The sequence below is a fragment of the Bradysia coprophila genome, chromosome II, assembly GCF_014529535.1.
Source record: "Bradysia coprophila strain Holo2 chromosome II, BU_Bcop_v1, whole genome shotgun sequence".
Lineage (NCBI taxonomy): Eukaryota > Metazoa > Arthropoda > Insecta > Diptera > Sciaridae > Bradysia > Bradysia coprophila.
Genome location: NC_050735.1, coordinates 5,716,689 through 5,735,001, shown reverse-complemented (window position 1 = coordinate 5,735,001; position 18,313 = coordinate 5,716,689). Strand labels below are relative to the sequence as shown.

At 33.7% G+C, this 18,313-nt stretch overlaps 2 protein-coding genes across 2 annotated transcripts in view; both read left to right on the top strand.

Annotated features, from left to right (window-relative positions):
- LOC119069183 (odorant receptor 94b-like) overlaps positions 1 to 18,313 on the top strand; it is a 416,993-nt gene that overhangs the window by 377,996 nt on the left and 20,684 nt on the right. The gene's annotated exons all lie outside the window — the stretch shown is intronic.
- The window catches only part of LOC119068882 (glutamate [NMDA] receptor subunit 1), a 139,653-nt gene continuing 126,421 nt past the window's right edge, over positions 5,082 to 18,313 (top strand). Inside the window, exon 1 of the mRNA XM_037172743.1 lies at positions 5,082 to 5,744. The gene's annotated coding sequence lies outside the window, so the exon portion shown is untranslated. The remainder of the gene's footprint in view (positions 5,745 to 18,313) is intronic.

Below are 18,313 nucleotides of genomic sequence, written 5' to 3'. Positions count from 1 at the left end.
TTTCCTTCTTTCTGTTCAATGAACAAGCCTTTCTATTATATTGACGGTTTCTCAATAACCACAAGAGAAAAATCACATTTTTTTCCATCTATTCGATCTACGAATGTCGTACACGTACGTATACGGTAACTGATGAATATACAAAAAAAAACACGAAGCAGATAACACTCATCCTTTCTTAGCCACTAACTGAATGAGCTTACCTTCTTCTCTTCTTTTTTTGTCTTAAAAAGGAATCGCCGGAAAAAGCTTCAAGCTTTCAAATTACTTTGATGGATCGTCATTGATATATTTTGTCAGCACAATATCTAGACCAACATGTTTCATATTGTTTAAGAATGTGTTGGTAGTGGCGAAATGTTTTATGGAAATAACGGAAGAAAAAAGAGAAACTGAATGAGGATGTAACATGTAAAAGGTAAAAAAGAAGAAGTTTATATTGCCTTGTGGATGATTCGACAAAAATTTGAATAAAGTTTTGGCTTTTTCTGAGATACCGAAATAATGGATGGTGATTGTATTTGACACTGATGATGGCTATTAAGTCGAAAAGCGTACAGAACATTATGGGTAAGTTTTATTTTAAATGACACACTCAACGGTGTACCAACAGAAAAATTTGAAAAATGATCCAATTTGGCGTTAATCTGGCAAATTTCTCGATAAACTTTATTTTTGTCCAAGTTAACATTAGAAAGACTGCAAGTGTTTCTGTCTATATTAAGAAAGTTTGCAAGACCGTATAAATGGTCAGTTGGAAGAAGCAATAGAATTTTGAATACAAGTTCTATGCATTCTTGTCCTAATTGTTCACAAACATTGGAGTAACTTTTACATAACACTAACACACCAAAGCATTTTGTATTCACAAAAAAAAACTAAAATCTATTTTGTATAGCAAAGTTTCCGTAGTCTTTTTCGATTTTCTTTGTTGAACATAAAAAATATTGAAAACAGAAATGTTTCTTTACAATTTTTGCAAAGTCTTCTTACATTTATCTCTCAATAGAGAAAGCATACAAATATTGCATGGCTTAAGAAAGAAAATCGTAACAAAAGAAATACTGACTTTTATTTTGATGCTGTCCATTACATTTTCTATATTTGTTCTGTCCCAACTACTCTTATATTTTTTTATCACACAAACGGTCGCTATTTTGAAGTTACTGAGAAGGTATAGATCGATTTTACCTTCATGCATTGATGTAGCAGTGACTTAAAGACGGCTAGGACGACAGACAGATTGTATAGGTTTCTTCCAAGGTGAAATGAAATGTCACACCGTCATCCATAGAAGCATAGTCTCAACATTATTAACAATGAAAATGTCAGAATAACAAAAAAAAAGTTGTGGTTATGGTTCTATGGATGACATTGGTTCGCATTCGGTAAGGGTTGCTTGGAAAAAACCTCCGGCAGCAACGCCATCTGTTATCATTTCTCTGGTGCGCCACTTTTTCATTTCAATTGCATGTCCACGAGTACACCACAAAACATTTACGTTTACTCATATGTACTCTAATGTTTCTTTAGGACTCCTAAATTAGAAGTGTCTTCCTTCGGACATTTAGCACAGATTTAGTGGTACGTTATTGTTTTAGTGTCAAGTTAGTACTGTTAATCTGTGGGACACAATAGATTTTCAACACACTTGTGTTAGTGTTATAACGAAGGAAAACACTCAATACAATTACCTTACACTTACACCAAATAAACGTCGGTCGGAAGCGAATTTTTACAATTTTTTTTATTCTATTTTTACAATATATCTGGCTTTTTTCCAGAATTTGTCTTATGGAATTCTTAAGAATTTTACGAAATTTAGGAATTTTTAGAACTTCCTATCATTCCAAAAATTCTTAAAATTCTTAAAATCACATAAATTTATAAGTCACCAAAATTCATAAAAACTCGTAAAATTCTTTTTAAAAAATCTAAAATTTCCACAGAAAAAATGCTCAAAAATAGACCTGTTATTTAAAAAAAAGAGAGAGAGAGAGAAAACACACCGTCAACGGGCTTTTCGCCTTACTTAACTGACTGAATGACATTTATGATTGATGTGTACAGTGTACTTCAAGTGTGAGTGGTACTCTAAATAGGGTACTGAAACTTGACAGATGTCCACTGACAAAAAAGATTTGAAAATTTTACCTCTTGCAAGTAACTTTTTCTCCAGCTAACCTACAATAACTGCCACAGCTGTAGCTCTCCATACGCAAAATGCAGCTGCAGCAGATAACATAGATTACCTAGAGATTGGCGTGTGTTTCAAGACACTAATTATATTTTCAGTAAAAGGTCTCCAATGCACTCTGCCTGGTCGTGGGAATTTCGATAGGAAAATGGTCTTTCAATTCCACCATACAATGTGACGGTTCGCTTTGACAAAGTTTTTGTCTGTGTACATGAGTTTCAATTTGAAATGAACCAATTTTGACTTTGTGCTACTAAAACTTTAAAATTAATGCTTCGTGGTAATAATGCTCATAAGCAATTAGTTTTTCCTCGTTGCATAAATATTTGATAGCGGTGAAAGTTGTGGATCGTGTGATGTTCTTCATAGGAATTAATTCGAATATCAGTTTTACATCACATAACAACGGAGGAAAAGTTTACAAAAATGTAGCAATATGAATATGTTTTTTAAATTAAATTAAAAAAGTTGGGTGAATCATCAAAAAATAAATTTTGTTGATGCTATTTGCCTGCCATGCAGATTGTGAATTTTTAATACTCTCTCTAGCAAACAAACTACTTTTATTAAATTATCAAAATTATAAATTATAAATGTTAATAAAATATCTGAAAATTTAAAAAAAAAAAACTTTTATTAAAGTGCTGAAAGGGTCAAGTAGCCTTTGGAATTTGTATATGAATTACAGCTTAGTCGTTCGAAGTGTTTGTGGAATACAAGGAAATAGGGTGTGAATTTAACACAGACAGCTGAGAGTTTGATTGCTAGTGATAGTATTGGAATTTTTAAACTGATTCAGCAATGTCTTCGTCATATACATGACAAAAATTTGATATATCCGAATGTCACGGAAGCCCTTTCCATTATGAGGTTCTTAGGAATGTACACTGCTCACACGTTTCTGTCTTTTTAATAATGATCGTTAGATAAGTTTCCGCAGTCACATTCCATTCAATATACATGAATTTTTACGACATTACGACCGCTTGTACGCTCATAACCCTTTTTATACCACCTCCACTTGTGAATCAAACTTAAACTATTCTACGTTTAAGAGCGCTCACCCTTGGCAAATTTATAGCCTACATTTGCGCGCAAAAATATTCGTTTTTTGATGATTTCTCTGAACCAATTTTTTTTTTTTGAAAAAGTAAAACCATTAAAGCATGCAAAACTGTGTTACTTCTAAGGGAAAAATTGGTTTGTGAGGTGAGTCATAACTTTACCCACTTGGAGAAAACATTGCAAAATGTGTAATTTACACATTTTGCAAATGTTTCTCTAAGTGGTATAAGTTATATCAACCACAAACCAATTTTTTCTTTAAAAGTAACACATTTTTGCATGCTTTTATGGTTTTACTTTTTCAAAAAACGATTTTAGTTCAGAGAAATCTTCAAAAAGCGAATATTTTTGGTCACAAATGTAGGCTAAAAATTTGCAAAGGGGTTAGCGCTCTTAATTCACTCCAGAAAAGATGTGAGAATTAACATTTTTTATACTTTTGTTCATAATTACATTTGATCAAAATAAATCACAAAAAAGTTCACCAAGTAACCAAAAATCCTGGTTTGTTGTTGCGGATAAGGTTTTCGTAAAAAGGCAAAACCTATCAAGTAGAACTCTTTGATATTTGTTACTTAAAAACGAGTCGGTCAATGAAAGTCTCACAACCTCTAAAAAATCATCAAAAAGAAGAAGACGACGTAAAAACAGGGAACAAAACCACCCAATTGTAACCTATTATTTTCATTACGACTGCGAATAATGTGGAGTTTAGGAATTTTCAATTTGCGGGGTTATTAAAATGCTGTAAATACTTAGTAAAAGGGAAGGATATCGTGTGCCGAACTTTACTTGCTGAAGTCGATGTTCGTTACGACAGTTAAGAGGCATCAATGCTTAGCTAAAATTGTAGCCTACATTTGCTTGTTTCGTATTTCATTTTTGATGATATCTTTTCATCAGAATCCTTATTAAAAAATGTACGACCGCTAATGTGTTAGCTTTTTAAATAAACATTAGTTTTGGTTGTAGTCGATTGACCAGCTCTGAGAAAAGTCAGCAGTTTTACGTTCAGATCTGGTCAAGCTGCTATACCACCAAATCTATTTTCTGTTGAAAGCTAACACATTCGTGGCCAAACTGTTTAAGTTCATAAACTTCTCTAATGGAACACTCTATCATTAAACGTAAAAGTTTAACTTAACACGCTTCGTACGATCTCAGTCTGACCTACACCATACCACGACTTATCCCTTAAATTGCGTTTACTTTCGTATACCGTACTAAAATTAACGTATTTGTCCATTCATTTATATTCGTTTCGACCATTGAAATCGTAAACCACTGTACTCGACTTACATTTTCAATTACATTAAACCAAACGTTTATTGTCTGTGAACTTTATAATCGTTCCATCTTACATTGCTATTAAAACCATACCATGCTGAATGATGTCCCATAATTATTTTCCTTTTAGATATTCATTACATGAATATCTTGCGACAATTGAGTTTTGTGGAATCGTAAGACTATCATTTTATCCTCAGGCTTAAATTGCATTATAATGCAACTCCAGCACAAAATTAAATTTTGAATAAACATAAAATTCCGCACGCAAAACTTCCAACACTCATAGTGTTGACCGGAAAGCGATTGTTTATTCCCGAAAAATTGAGACAATTGTCAAAACATTTCACGAGAGAAGTCTCTCAACTCCCATTGATCATGCGTTGGAATGCTGCAACAAAAAAAAATTCTTTGCTCATATGTTTGACTAGAAGAAGAAAATAGCGTTCAGATGGTTGCCACTGTGAGAGAGAAAAATGCCCCACCCTTGTACGAACATCTCGGGCTCATCATCCATTCAGTCTGTTCTAGACCTTTTCCTTAACAACAACCCTGTCGCAAATTACAAATTACACTTCACGGGGAAATTGAACACAGGCTTTTTTATCCTGATGTATCATACATAAACGGTGTAAAGGAACTACTGTAACACTGGTTACACTCAATTTTTAACCAAACTTACTGAACAGTTAATGAAATTACTATACTATAAAATGTGAAAATAATAAACCTGATTGATGCCATGGATCAGATGAAATTTGATGTAATGAGAATGAGAAGAATTGCTACTGTGTGAGAAAAAAAAGGTTATGTCTTTTCGCTTCTACAAAAAAAATATTCGCGCAAATAAAAAAAAAATTGGGGTGTGTGTTGTTTTAAAATAAGGTCAGAGCACGGTCGGTATATGTACAGTATTTTATGTAACACGAAGAGATATTGAAGTTTGGTGTGTGTTTGTCTGTATCATTTTATCCCATGGAATATGGGGGAGAAAGTGTGCTGTGTGCGATATCAAAGAATCTGCGTAGTGTTCCCTCCAAAGTTGAATGCTTTATAATATGTACCATCAGATAAGGATATCTTGCGATGGTATTTAGTGGGTTGTGAATTTTCATAAAATGGAACATAAATCTGACTCTAGTCTTGGATATTATGATAATCTAGCTACAGAAGCATGACACAAAAGTTATAACATGTAAGTAAAGTTTTTGCCTCTTACTGTATTTATGTTAATGGTTATACGAGAAACGATAATAAAATTATCTCGGCTATGTGTCTGACATCCTTGACCCGGAAAATCCCTTTCTCATAATAATTTATTGTTTTAAGATGCTTCGAGTCTGCAATGTTGTTTATATGGTTGACGATAATGAGAAAGAAGAAAGTTAATTCCCTCTTTTTTAATTAAAATTCTGAATTTCTTGCGGCTAGGAATATGTGAAGTATCATTTTATGAATCCATATTTTTTTTAACAGTTTTTCATCATGTTATGCTGCAGTGGATTCTAACTAACTATTCGGCGTGTAAAAATTTCTTCCTATTTTGAATAAATAATTAAGGAAAACTCTCTTGTTGCACTTAATTACAGGTGAATATCTGATTACAGTATTCTAGTTTTGTTTACACCGCTTCTTGTTATTAAGCATCCTATAGTCTGCTCATACACCTAGAAAAACTACTCTAGAAAATTATTAACAAACTGATCACGCAGAGCGCACACTTTCGTTTGTGTTACTTAATGAATTCTTAGTCTTTGAAGAACTTGGCATAAGGACGAAATTAATTTAACCTAGCATTATCCGAACAATGTTTATGAGTTGAAAAACCGAATTTTAAATAAACAAATTACGATCCACAAATTACGATCCACAAATTACGATCCACAAATTACAATTCACATATTACGATCCACAGATTGCAATTCACAGATTACGATCCACAGATTACAATTCACATAAAAAAGAAGCATAGAACTTTATAACATATTATTGCAGCTTTTACATTAACTTCTAAAAAAGAGTCGTTGTCTAGTGAGTTACAACGGTTACATATACACGTATTTTGTGCCTTTCTTTCTGTGAATCAAATGATAGAAATGAGTTTCGGACTGACAAATTTAACACGGTATCGTGTCTATCATTTACCTTACATCAATGTGTACTGAACTATTTCTACTTGTCTGATGATAATAACATCCTGTTATTGTAATCAAAATGACTTGAAAGCAAACACTTATTGTAACAGTCATTGCAGCAGGTAATATGAAACTCATCAGTACAACAGTATAACATTTACCGTTCCCGATTTTCTTCTCTATTTTTTCCCTTTGCGTAATAATTTTGAATATAATCAAATAAATAGAATCCAGCCGGAGCTGTGCTGTTGGCATCGCTGATTTATTTTCACACGTTTCAGCTGATTTACTCGGCAGCCCTTTACCTCTTGTTAGTCAAAATGAATGTAATATAACTATAGAGAGGAGATTGAATTACAACGATGTGATATTAGACATCCTATGGGATAAGAAAATACTTTTCTGTCTAAACGACAACTATATGTTTTCGTTTATATATTAGATTTATATGTACACTACAACAGTTGTAGTAGATATATATATCGTGTATAGGGTAGTATGGTATCATTTAGTTATCCGATAAACCTAGAAGTTTTATAGTACATGTGTTGAATATAAAACGTTTTACACTCGCTTTTGCTCTCAGTCAGATATGATTTGATAAGGGAATGCGATTCAATGGTGGTATTGTTTTACGTGGGTTGTTAAATTATGTGGTTTTCATTTATACAACGAGATTAACGACCTTATAAATACCCGACAAAACTGGTGAAAATACATAAGTACGTTATTAAAGAAACCTAATTCTGCCGTTTAAATGATTTTAATGCGTCGATAATACCTTATTCAATAGAAAAAAATGCCTACACCGTAAGTGAAAAGAAAATGAAACGTTCCAAAACTTCTATTAGAACAGAAGAACAGATGCGTACGAGTAGTGTACGCAATAGTTAGTTGCTCATAAAAATAAGGTATCCTGAAACCATCGCTGGGAAACCGAAAAAGGTTTCCGTGAACTTTCCCTTTACTCAGGGATTCGAATTCATCGTTTCACAAATGTTGTAGAAAACGTATACTTCGCATGGATCTAAATACGTTTCGTTTTCAACGTCGTGTAGAACAAAAGTCGTTCTGTAGGTAAAACAGATTTCTTTTCTTGGTAGCTTCGGCTTCGCTTTGGGTAAAAGAAGTAATAGATTTTACGTGCTACATGCGTCGAAAACCGTACTTTCCACGATTCAAGCACTATTTTCAACGCCGACAGCATGTAACATCCATTACATAACTCGGGATAAAAATTAAAAGTTTAGTGTTCGTGTGAATTTTGTTGATCCGAGACGTAGCCGAGGTCAATACGTCCTAGCAATGTAAAATACTATTACGTGCTACATGCTTCGAAAACCGACAATGTTTCAATCTTTTCTAGTGAGATAGAATACCTTCATATGACACTCGGCAGTAAAATAACTATTATAGAACTAGTTCTGGACGTGGCATATCGTGTAAAATGTTATTACTTTCCAGACAAGTAGTACAAACAACCACTTAATGCTTAAGTACATATTCAATTCAAAAAAGGTAGTAGATGAATCACTTTACATTTACCGCAACATATGCTAGGATAAACATGTCTAACAAAATAATGCTATAGGTCATGGGATCGAAGAGGTTTAGCTAAATTTTATGGATCAACGTAAGCATGAGAAAGCTCTAAATAGATTCATTGAACCCACATAAACATTTTATATAGCCTGTTTAAGCGATCCCTCCGGCAAAAATTAAAAAAATTTATCGAATCAATTAGTATTCGTTCAACTGCCGAAAATAATTACAATATTGACCCGACAATGTACAACAAGGCTATGGATACTCTTTTACGTCATCGAAAAAAGAGGAAATTCATTTGAATGGTTAATTTCAAGAGGGGTAACAAGTTGAAATTAGATTATTCTTTGCGGAATTAGCTTTTAAAAAAAAATTCATTTACAATGTTGCCCCGAAAAAATTGATAAGTGTGTCTGGTTCTGATGCCCTTAATATATTCATAAAAGCTGAGAGGGAGCACCCAAACCCAATTTATTATTGTATTTCGCCCCGTTGCACTAATGATATTATAACGTTCTCTATGGTTAGAAATTTAAATTTTTTTCGGACGGATATTACAGTCGAATTGAATTTTTCTTCTTTCCTTTTTCGTTGTCGAGAATATTGTAATAGAAAATGTAAAATTGAATGGACCAGAGACCGGAATTGTATTAGCATATCCAATTTATTAGAAGTTTCACATGCCGTTGACTTTGGACATTACTTTACAAGAGAAATATATTTAGGAGAAGTGTAAAACATCCTGTCTGTTTTTCGGGCACACATTTGATGTCAAGACCGGTGTTATTTCATTCAAAGTGAGGACTTCCGAATGTCGTCGTTTCGCTGGAAAAAAGTTTTTTTTTATTTTGAGATTTGATATTAAATTCAGATACGTGGTGTTTGGTTGAGTTGCCATATGTTGGAGGTTTGTTTTTTTGTTTTGAAAAGTTTCACATATTAAAAAGTGGTAAGTTCTATTGGAAAGGAAGATGATATATTACCATGTTGTCACTGAGTTCGCTTCCTGAAAAACAAACAAAGAATGCTAAAACAATTATAAATAAAACTTTTCGGCACCAAGAACAACTGAAACCATGTTTTTGGAAGATGAAATTTTTAGTTTTAAAATAAGTCCGTAAAACTTTTAGTATATGTTCCGCTTTAAAACTTTGCTTCTAACGATAAGTGCAGGCAGATGTACACAATTTCCTGCTAAAAGAAAATTATAATTATTTTGCGGTATAGATTAAGCAAAGTTTTAACCTAGTGGACAACCAAAACCATCATAATGTAGTTTCGGAATTAGATGGCTCCTGTTTTATATCAACAACTTTTTATGGGCCATACCATCATTTCCATATACTAGTAAAAAACGTACCTCATGCAGGCGCTTATTTTAGTTGATGATATTGAAGGTTATTGCAATAAAGAAAATTTTAATTGCATCTTGAGCGATAACCTTTTCAGAATGGCAAGTCATCGGTTATTGAAACACTACAAGAATGAACAATGGACTCGAGTTGATCTTGGATATAATGTATTCTTATTGTATTACATCGAAATGTATGATGAAGTAATAGATTTTGTACGTGCTCATACCGTTCTACCACTACCATGAGTGTGCGTCAGTGCACTTAAATATTATTAAAAATTCTCACTAAAATTCACTAGAGAAATTTCAGTGAAGTTTGGTGAAACTTTTCACTAATATTCGGCCCTGGGTGCGTATAACTGTTATACTCTTGCAGGCAACTAACTAAATATAGTTTCACATAGCGATGCTGAAGAGATCCAATTTTTTTATTTTTTATTTTTCTTCTCCTGTCAAGTTTGACAGTATAACAAAATAAAAATAAAAATTAAATAGGTCTCTTTCGTGCTACTTAGTGTAGTTGCAGCGATAATTGTAATCAGGTAGCTTATTGCAGTTGACGTAAGAATAAAAAAAAAACAAAAACAAAATTATGTTCAGGAATACGTACCAACTGGTGCATAAAAAACCCTCACCAAATTGAATGTAAAAGTTTTTAATTGGGATTAATCGTATAATACCTAATTTGCAGGATGTATGTCAAAGCGTTTCATTCATTAGTAGTTCCATCACAAAACTGACAAATGTTCTGCGTCCGGGAAAAAATGCAGAGATAAACATTTTTCCTCCTGTTACAACGAATCCAACATTTTTCACTGGAAATAATTAATGAACCTTTTCATCTCCACATAAATATAATCGTTGAATATAAATATAAAAACTCATCTGACATTGTCCTCACAAGCTAGCACTCTATTCATAATTTCCATTCCTAACTCATGCGGTTTGGTCTAATTTATTTATTTATTGCTCAACTTTGTATAATAAAATAATTGCTTCCCTATTCATATATACAAGAGTATCACACATATGAAGTTCATTAAATTATGAATAAAATAACAAAGTTTTTCCTTTTGAATGCTGGCACACCGTGACAGTGTTTATTATCTCCATCAACATCTCTCTCGTTTCAATAAAATAACATGAACATCCGAAAATTACGTTCACTCAATATTCCAAAACTGTTTTCACGTCTGAGTTTCCGGCTTGTAAAAATATTTCTATGCCCTTCCCATGCATATATATACAACATGGTTCTATGACAACGCTTCAAATGCTTCATGTAACGTTTTACTGTGAAAATTATGCGCATTTATTTACGCTGATTATGAAAGTTTTGGTGTTAATAACAACGTTGTTATTATAATGAAATTTTGTATAAGCTCTCGTATAGTGTGTAGAGATAGGTACAGATCGGAATGCTTTCGAAATGCATTGTCATTGTCCTATAGGACAACAAAAGATTAACATATCATGGTAACATATTTGCAGTTCCAATTTCAGTAAGAACGAAGTCGAGTCGATTCAATTTACGTGCAGGTGGGAGTTTGAGTTTAGTATTAAGTTTGTTAAAGTTAGTTAGGAGCATTTAAATAACGCACGCTGTCTAATGGCGAGGGGGTCTAGTTGGAAGTGGCTTAAAAGCAAGATGGAAAAGACTTTTACAGTGGGTGGCCTTCATCGATCCTCATTTTGTTAGATTTTTCGTGGTGGAAAAGCATTTGATCTAAGATCGATCCTCATTTTGTTAGACTTTCTCGTGGTGGAAAAGCATTGGATCTAAGAATTTTATTCGACAGGCGTAGGCGAGCCCCAAAGAGGGTCTATACCTAGTCTATACCTCAGCAGTCAAATATCCTAGAGAAAGCTAACCAAAATAGGACCAAATAGAGAAAGAAAATGAAAATAATTTTTTTGTTGAAAGGTCAGCCATGCATGTCGCTGCAACAAAGCCAATGTCAACAGAAAAATAATTAATTTTAACTCGACGGATCTTAGTCAAATAACATGCCATCAGCACATGACCTCAGGACTCCGTAACAGTAATCCGTTTTACAATCGGCCCTATATCGCTTCGCGATGTCTTAAAACAGCATATGATGAATCGACGTTTTTTCCCTTATAAATATAGGACCGATTGAAAAACTGATTACTGTTCCGGACCGGAGTCCTGAGGTCATGTGCTGATGGTATTTTTTTTTGACTAAGATCCGTCGAGTAAAAAATTAATGATTTTCTGCTGACATTGGCTGCGTTGCAGCCACATCTTTCAGTTAAATAGTGAATCATTTTCTATCGGTAGAGTTGGCATAGAATAAAGGAAAGAGAATTGATGCCAGACACGATAAGCCCTGTCGTGGGATTTAGGTCTATTTCACCCACTTTATGTTTAATTCGAGTTAAAAATTGCAAATCGCTCCACTGTTGTAGTCGAAATTATCCTATTCCTGTTCTGTTCGTTCAACAGACCGCATGACGTTATATTAAACCGCATGACATAGGGAAAATTCAATTTATTTTATCTCAATACTAAAATTAGGAAAATAAACGAAACGAAACGAACAATTTTCATTTTAAAAATGACAGAATTTCCATATTTCCATTTGAATGTGAATATTTTCTGCCTGACAAGGTGCGGTGTACAATGTGCGCTCCAGTTTCGGCAGATTCAATTAATGTGACCCTTCCGTTTAATTAAAATATTTTGTGCGCAAACATTTATTTTTCATTTCTGGTTGAATGTCACTGTAAACATTTGTCTTGCGAGTGAAATTATGATGAAGCATTTCGGATGAAATTTACTGAACGTACACCGAGTCATTGTTGTCGTCGACTTAAATAGACGTGTTGATTTTTGGTGTTATGCTTCGTGCACGAGGGGGAAGCTACGCGAGCAAATACGGTGACAGCAGCTATTTGCTATTGGTAACCAGTAGCCGTCAATAGTCACCAATAGTTACCAATAGACGCCAATAGGTACCAAAAAGCTACCAATAGACACCAATAGTTACCATTGGAAGTAGGTGGGTGATTTACTCGCGGAGTTTGCCCCTCGTTCATGCATAGCCTTTTTTTATCAATTTGCTTGTATATTGAATGAATGATGAACGAAAGCAGCGTTGTGAATTTTAATGGTTTCCGTTTTAACACAATTGCAAGACATGCAATTTTTTCCTTCCAATTTACTTAATATTTCCTCCACATCTACGACATGTTGATTGATTAAATTTTCATGAAATAATTTGTTCATTCTTAAGAAAACCACATAACTTTTTGTCATTTAAATGTTGTTTAAATATATCCTCTTCCATCGCCGTTCTACTACCAAAAAAAAGTGTGTATTCCATGTACGCAATTCAACTTACATTCTATACAATATACAGTATTTTCTCACTCAGCGAGATATTACAGCGTAAAGAAAAACAAAATTCAAAGAATCCACAAAATGAAATGCCAAAAATAGCAAACAATAAGAAAAGACTATCCGACTGGCAGCGTGAAGTATAAAAAGTTTTGAGACATTCAGTCGCTTTGTCCTTTTTTCTTGCTACATATTTGTTTTTTCGGTCTCGTCATATTCTGCCAATAAAAATATCTCTCCCGATATGAAGCGCACATAAAGTTTTTCTCTAAGCACACATGCACACACACACACGCTTGCAACATAAATGATGGTAAAAAAAAGCTGAAAATACAAGCACGTAGCAAGATAAATAAAAAAGGAAAAGCGCTGGTAATAAATAAACAATAATAAAAGGTCACCCGTCCTTTTTTTCCTTCTGTAAGGCTGAAGTGAAAACGAGATCTGCACATGGATGAATGATTAATTCAAACACAAAATTCGATCTCGTTACATAAAAACGTTATATCTACAGGATACTAACATTCACATGGAATAATGTATATTATAGGTTGTAACTGTAAAGATAGAAAAGAAGTAGAAAAAAAAATCGTGCATGGTCCATTTATCTACTGTAGCCACACTCTATAAACGTATTTATGTCAATATGTAGTTACACCAACAACAAATACAGTATAATATACGATAACGGTAACTTAAAAGTGTCAGTCTTATATCGTGTGTACATATATCGATTGAAGCATTTATACTCTTGGTTCCAAGGGGATGTCCATATCCAATGGATGTCAATGTGTTTCATATTTCCATTATATAATTGAGAACATGACGAACACGAATGTATGTGGTGTAGTATCAAGCTTCTGTATTTAATTAAATCAAAAATAATTATCGCAAATCGGTATTATTACTAGAAATGTGGACTTTTATGCTGGACGAGTTAGTTTTAGTGTTTTCTTAAAGAGTATTTATACCACACAATGCCGTTGTGTATGCGATTTTGATTGTGCGATCGAGCCTACAAAGGAGACTACGTAATACCGGTAATACCATAAGCCCTTTTAAGAAATTGATAAAATGAGAAATGAGATTTAGATAAATCGCAATTTATCACAAAGGTTTGTATTAAGAAACACGGTAAGACGGTATCGTTTTTAGAACCGTTTGCGAACGGCTACATGGGATATGCTTAGCGATAACAATGATAAGCGGAAGGATTCCTTTCAAAAACAGCCAACCGAAATCGGACCCATTTTCCAGATGAGTAATTTTTATGTACCTAGACTAAGACCTAGAAGTCAAAACCATTTAAAAAAAAATCGGCTTACGTGTAACCACTGCAGTGGGTGGATGTGATTTTCTTCCGAAAACGAGTATTGAAATAAGGTTTTCACCAGTCCGAAGACAACGATTGACATTGCTGTCTATCAGGTCAATCGGAAGCTTATGTCAAGTGCCTTATTAGATTTCAGACTCTTTGGGACACTTTGATTTGCAAATACGGCACTCACATTTTGAAGTCAAATTATCATTTTTTTAAACTACTCACCTCAGCGTAGATGAGTCCCAACAGCAATAAGATCCCAATTGTCTCGTAGCTATCCACTTTTTTTTAACAGTGGTTTTGGTTGCTTTGGGTTCAATATCTTCATAGGCAAATTAAGGTTATTCCGCGATAAAATGGGTCCGATTTCGGTAGGCTGTTTTTCAAAAGAATTCCTTACGATGTCTTGTCTTATACAACTATTGAAGTGCAATTAATTACACTGTTGGAAAAAAACCATACGCTAAACAAAAATAGAAGTATAAGCATTTTTAATGAGTGTAGAATTCTACGTTCACGTCAAGTAACTGACTCGATAACATGTTCAACTCTATTCAGATGTAAACAGTTGAATTATTCATATAAAAGCGATTCATCAAGATCCAATCATTCAAATTAACTACAATGATTTATCCATGTGTGCATTTGCACCTGTTTCAGAATGTTCATGAACAGAACGTCAGTTATGAAAATTGAAATTGAACCAATTTCAAAGCGTTCGCTCATACAAACATTTTTTCCACGTTTAAAATTTGTAAAAAGATTTTCCGCACCATGTAATGTGCAATATAACCATGTAATGTGCAATATAGTATACCTACATGCTCTCCCGAGTCAGAAGATTCAGAAAATTATTTTTCCAAAAATTTTCGTGACGATGTGGTGAAGTGGTGGGAAAAGTGGTTTTCATACTTCTTTCTCTTTCTAACTCATGTATTTTTTTAACATGTTATTGAAAAACGCTTTTCCGACCACCAGGATACTATAGCATACTCGGAGAGAAACGCTTGAATGGAATGCAACAAATTTTTAGAATCTAAAAGGTTGTGAGCGCGCCCAGCAATCATACAAATGATCGTATGCTGAGAGATACTTATGCTGATTGTATTTTCCTTTCAGTCATCGTCTTTTTGTACCTTAAAAAAAAGAATTGAAAATTTTGTAGCCTCCACACTGAGTATGACACTCAAAAGTCCCGAGCTCACGACATGACACAATGAATCACCCACTTTTTTTTCACTCTGATTGGTATGGATTCAATACATTTTCAGTTTTTGTTTAATTTGCATTTGTAGGAACTTTGACTTTTGTATAGTAGAGAAACACCGTAGATGAAGCTCTCAAGTCAACCAACCAATCGCTAATTATGCCAAGTTTGCTGATTCGCGATATTCATAAAAAAGAAAAGTTTTGTTCCACCACGGTAGTCTACCTTTCTAAAAACATTTACTTGTTGGAGAAGTATATTTTGTGCGGTAAAAAATATTTGTTTTCCGAATGGAATTTCAGCTTAGCACTAATTAATTAAAAACTTATTCAAAATTGATAGGATAAAGGCAGACTGTTGCTTGGATATATAACAAATATGTCTATGTCTAGTAATTGATAAAATTTTAAAAAGCGTTTTACTATAAAGGCCTAACAACGCCAAACTTGAATATGAATTCAGATGTTCTCCTTCCCGTTTTAAACAAAAATAAAAGTGTACCAAAAGATTTACTTCAAAGTTTTTTTTTTTTCATTCATTTCGAAAAACGAAGTATTTACACCTTGCCACAGTTATAAACCAAGGCTTAAATGTGCTTGAACGAGAAACGTTCTGAAAAGCGTTGCTCACAATTATGTAACAAAGCGTAAAAAAAACTCTTCTTTGGTCGCTTTTCACAGCTTGTTGTTACGCGATTAATCTGTCGAAATTCAAATCCTATCAATGCAAAGCAATTAAATAAAAATTTTCCCCATCGAAGCGATGACAATTCGAATTCAGTTATTTCAACGTGAAAACAAAAAAAAAACGTTTTAAGTACTTCACACGAACAGTTCAAGTGGTGTTTACTCGTTTCAAGCGGATATAGGAACATGAAGGCTTACACAAATAGGTTCGTATGTAGTGTGTTTGTGCACATACGTTAATCCTATTTCATCAGCAAGGTTTATATTGTCAAGCCCAATGAAGCGATTGTCCAACATTTAATGTGTAGACAAGGCTGTCAATTATTTAGGTACATACTAATGACCAACGGTAGTACTGGGCGCGTGACGCAAGTTATTCTTTATTATTGTGACGAATCTGTGAAGAGGGAGGTCGCGAAAACTTGATTTTCGATTCGTTTTCTAATCAAAAAAAGTATCTTTTAGTCTAGCCAGTTCGTTCACCCAAAATGTCAGTCATACTTCGTGCAAACCTCACTATATCAACGAAATTTCTAACTTTTTACTAAAAGCTTTAGTCTACAGTTACCACGACAAACAATTTTCACAGCCCTCGCCCAGGCCATAATTCATTTCGATCGATCAACCTTTGATCGAGCCTTTTATACCTCTAAGTTGATCCGATTGGTTGGCGAATAAACTTTTCTTTATGAAGTTTCTTACCACCTGTCCATTCACTCAGAAACTTGCGTCGCAAAAGACGTTTCAACTGATTTTTAATATACAATTATTAAACGTAAAGCTTGTGCAGAATCAGCAACAGCTGAACTTCACCAGCTGAACAACAATCATACTCTACTTGTATAATATACAATCAAAAGAAATTCGAAACGGGTTTACTACAGTCATACGTGTTACGTGCGCACATATATGACTAGCATATGTACTGTATGTAGCTTGCCTTTAAATTGTTTTCCATACGAAAAGGTATTGTCTTTGTCGACCAGCTGGAGATGTTCAGCTGCTGTATCTGCACAAGCTTTACGTTTAATAATTTATGAATCCATTTGAAGCTTTCAATGGCAATGGACAGTCATGGCAAAGTTAAAATCAATGCAGCTGTTGGTTTTGAAAATGTTTACCAAACAAACCACCCATTCAATATTTTGTATGCACACACAATATCGCCAAACAATAGAAATGGGAAACTCGGCTTTTCAGTCGGTTAACCGTGTGGTAAATGATTAGGTTTTGCTGAAAACAGCCATAATCCCTGCTGAATGCTGCATGTTGCATAACATACATATGGAAAGCAAAGACTACGCTTTGAACATTTAAACAAAATGTCCATTTAAAAATGCTGTCATTTCGCACACATCTTTTTTTTATTTAATTTAATTTTTTACATCCATTAAGCATATCGTTTTTGAAGTTTATTGTACCCATCGGTACCCATGTTTAAAATTCATATCCTCTTTTATATAGAGATTATATTTGAATCTTTGTGTATAACACGATCTGCAACCCTTAAATTTAAGCTAAATTTAAACCAGACCGTAAAATATTACATAATTCTTATGTATTATATATATACGTACTATCTACCACTCATATTATTTGTGTGTATTTATGTTGTCTGTTTTTAGTCTTCCCTTTAACATTTTAATGTCGGCTAAACAGTATCAAGCTCCTATGTTCAGCATGGCATGGATGGTAGCTGAGCTTAATGTAATATTTAAGGTGTATTGTCTAGAGAATTGAATGCTGTATATATATTCGAAGAAAATGAAAGTTTTTCATTTTAATGTTTCAATTTCTTTATTTTACGGCTGTTATGTGTTAAGTGGAACATATAGCTGAAATTTGTATTTCATTTATTAATAGATAATGGCATCAGAGAGAAATGAGTAATAACAAAAAAAGAAATATGAAATTGTGGTGGTAGCACGGGCTCGTAAAATATTTCTGTGCTTGGGATTTACGCTAGCAACAGGAGATGGAATTTTGATATCAAAAAAAGTATTTGGCTGAATTCTCATTCATTTCACTAAAAAATGAGATTTTAAATTATCCTTCTGCACAATGGCTGCTGGGAATCACGCGCCACCGGGATTCACAATGGTACTAAAAATGACACATTTTGTATAAGGTAAAAGTCACTCTGTGAGTCATTGTT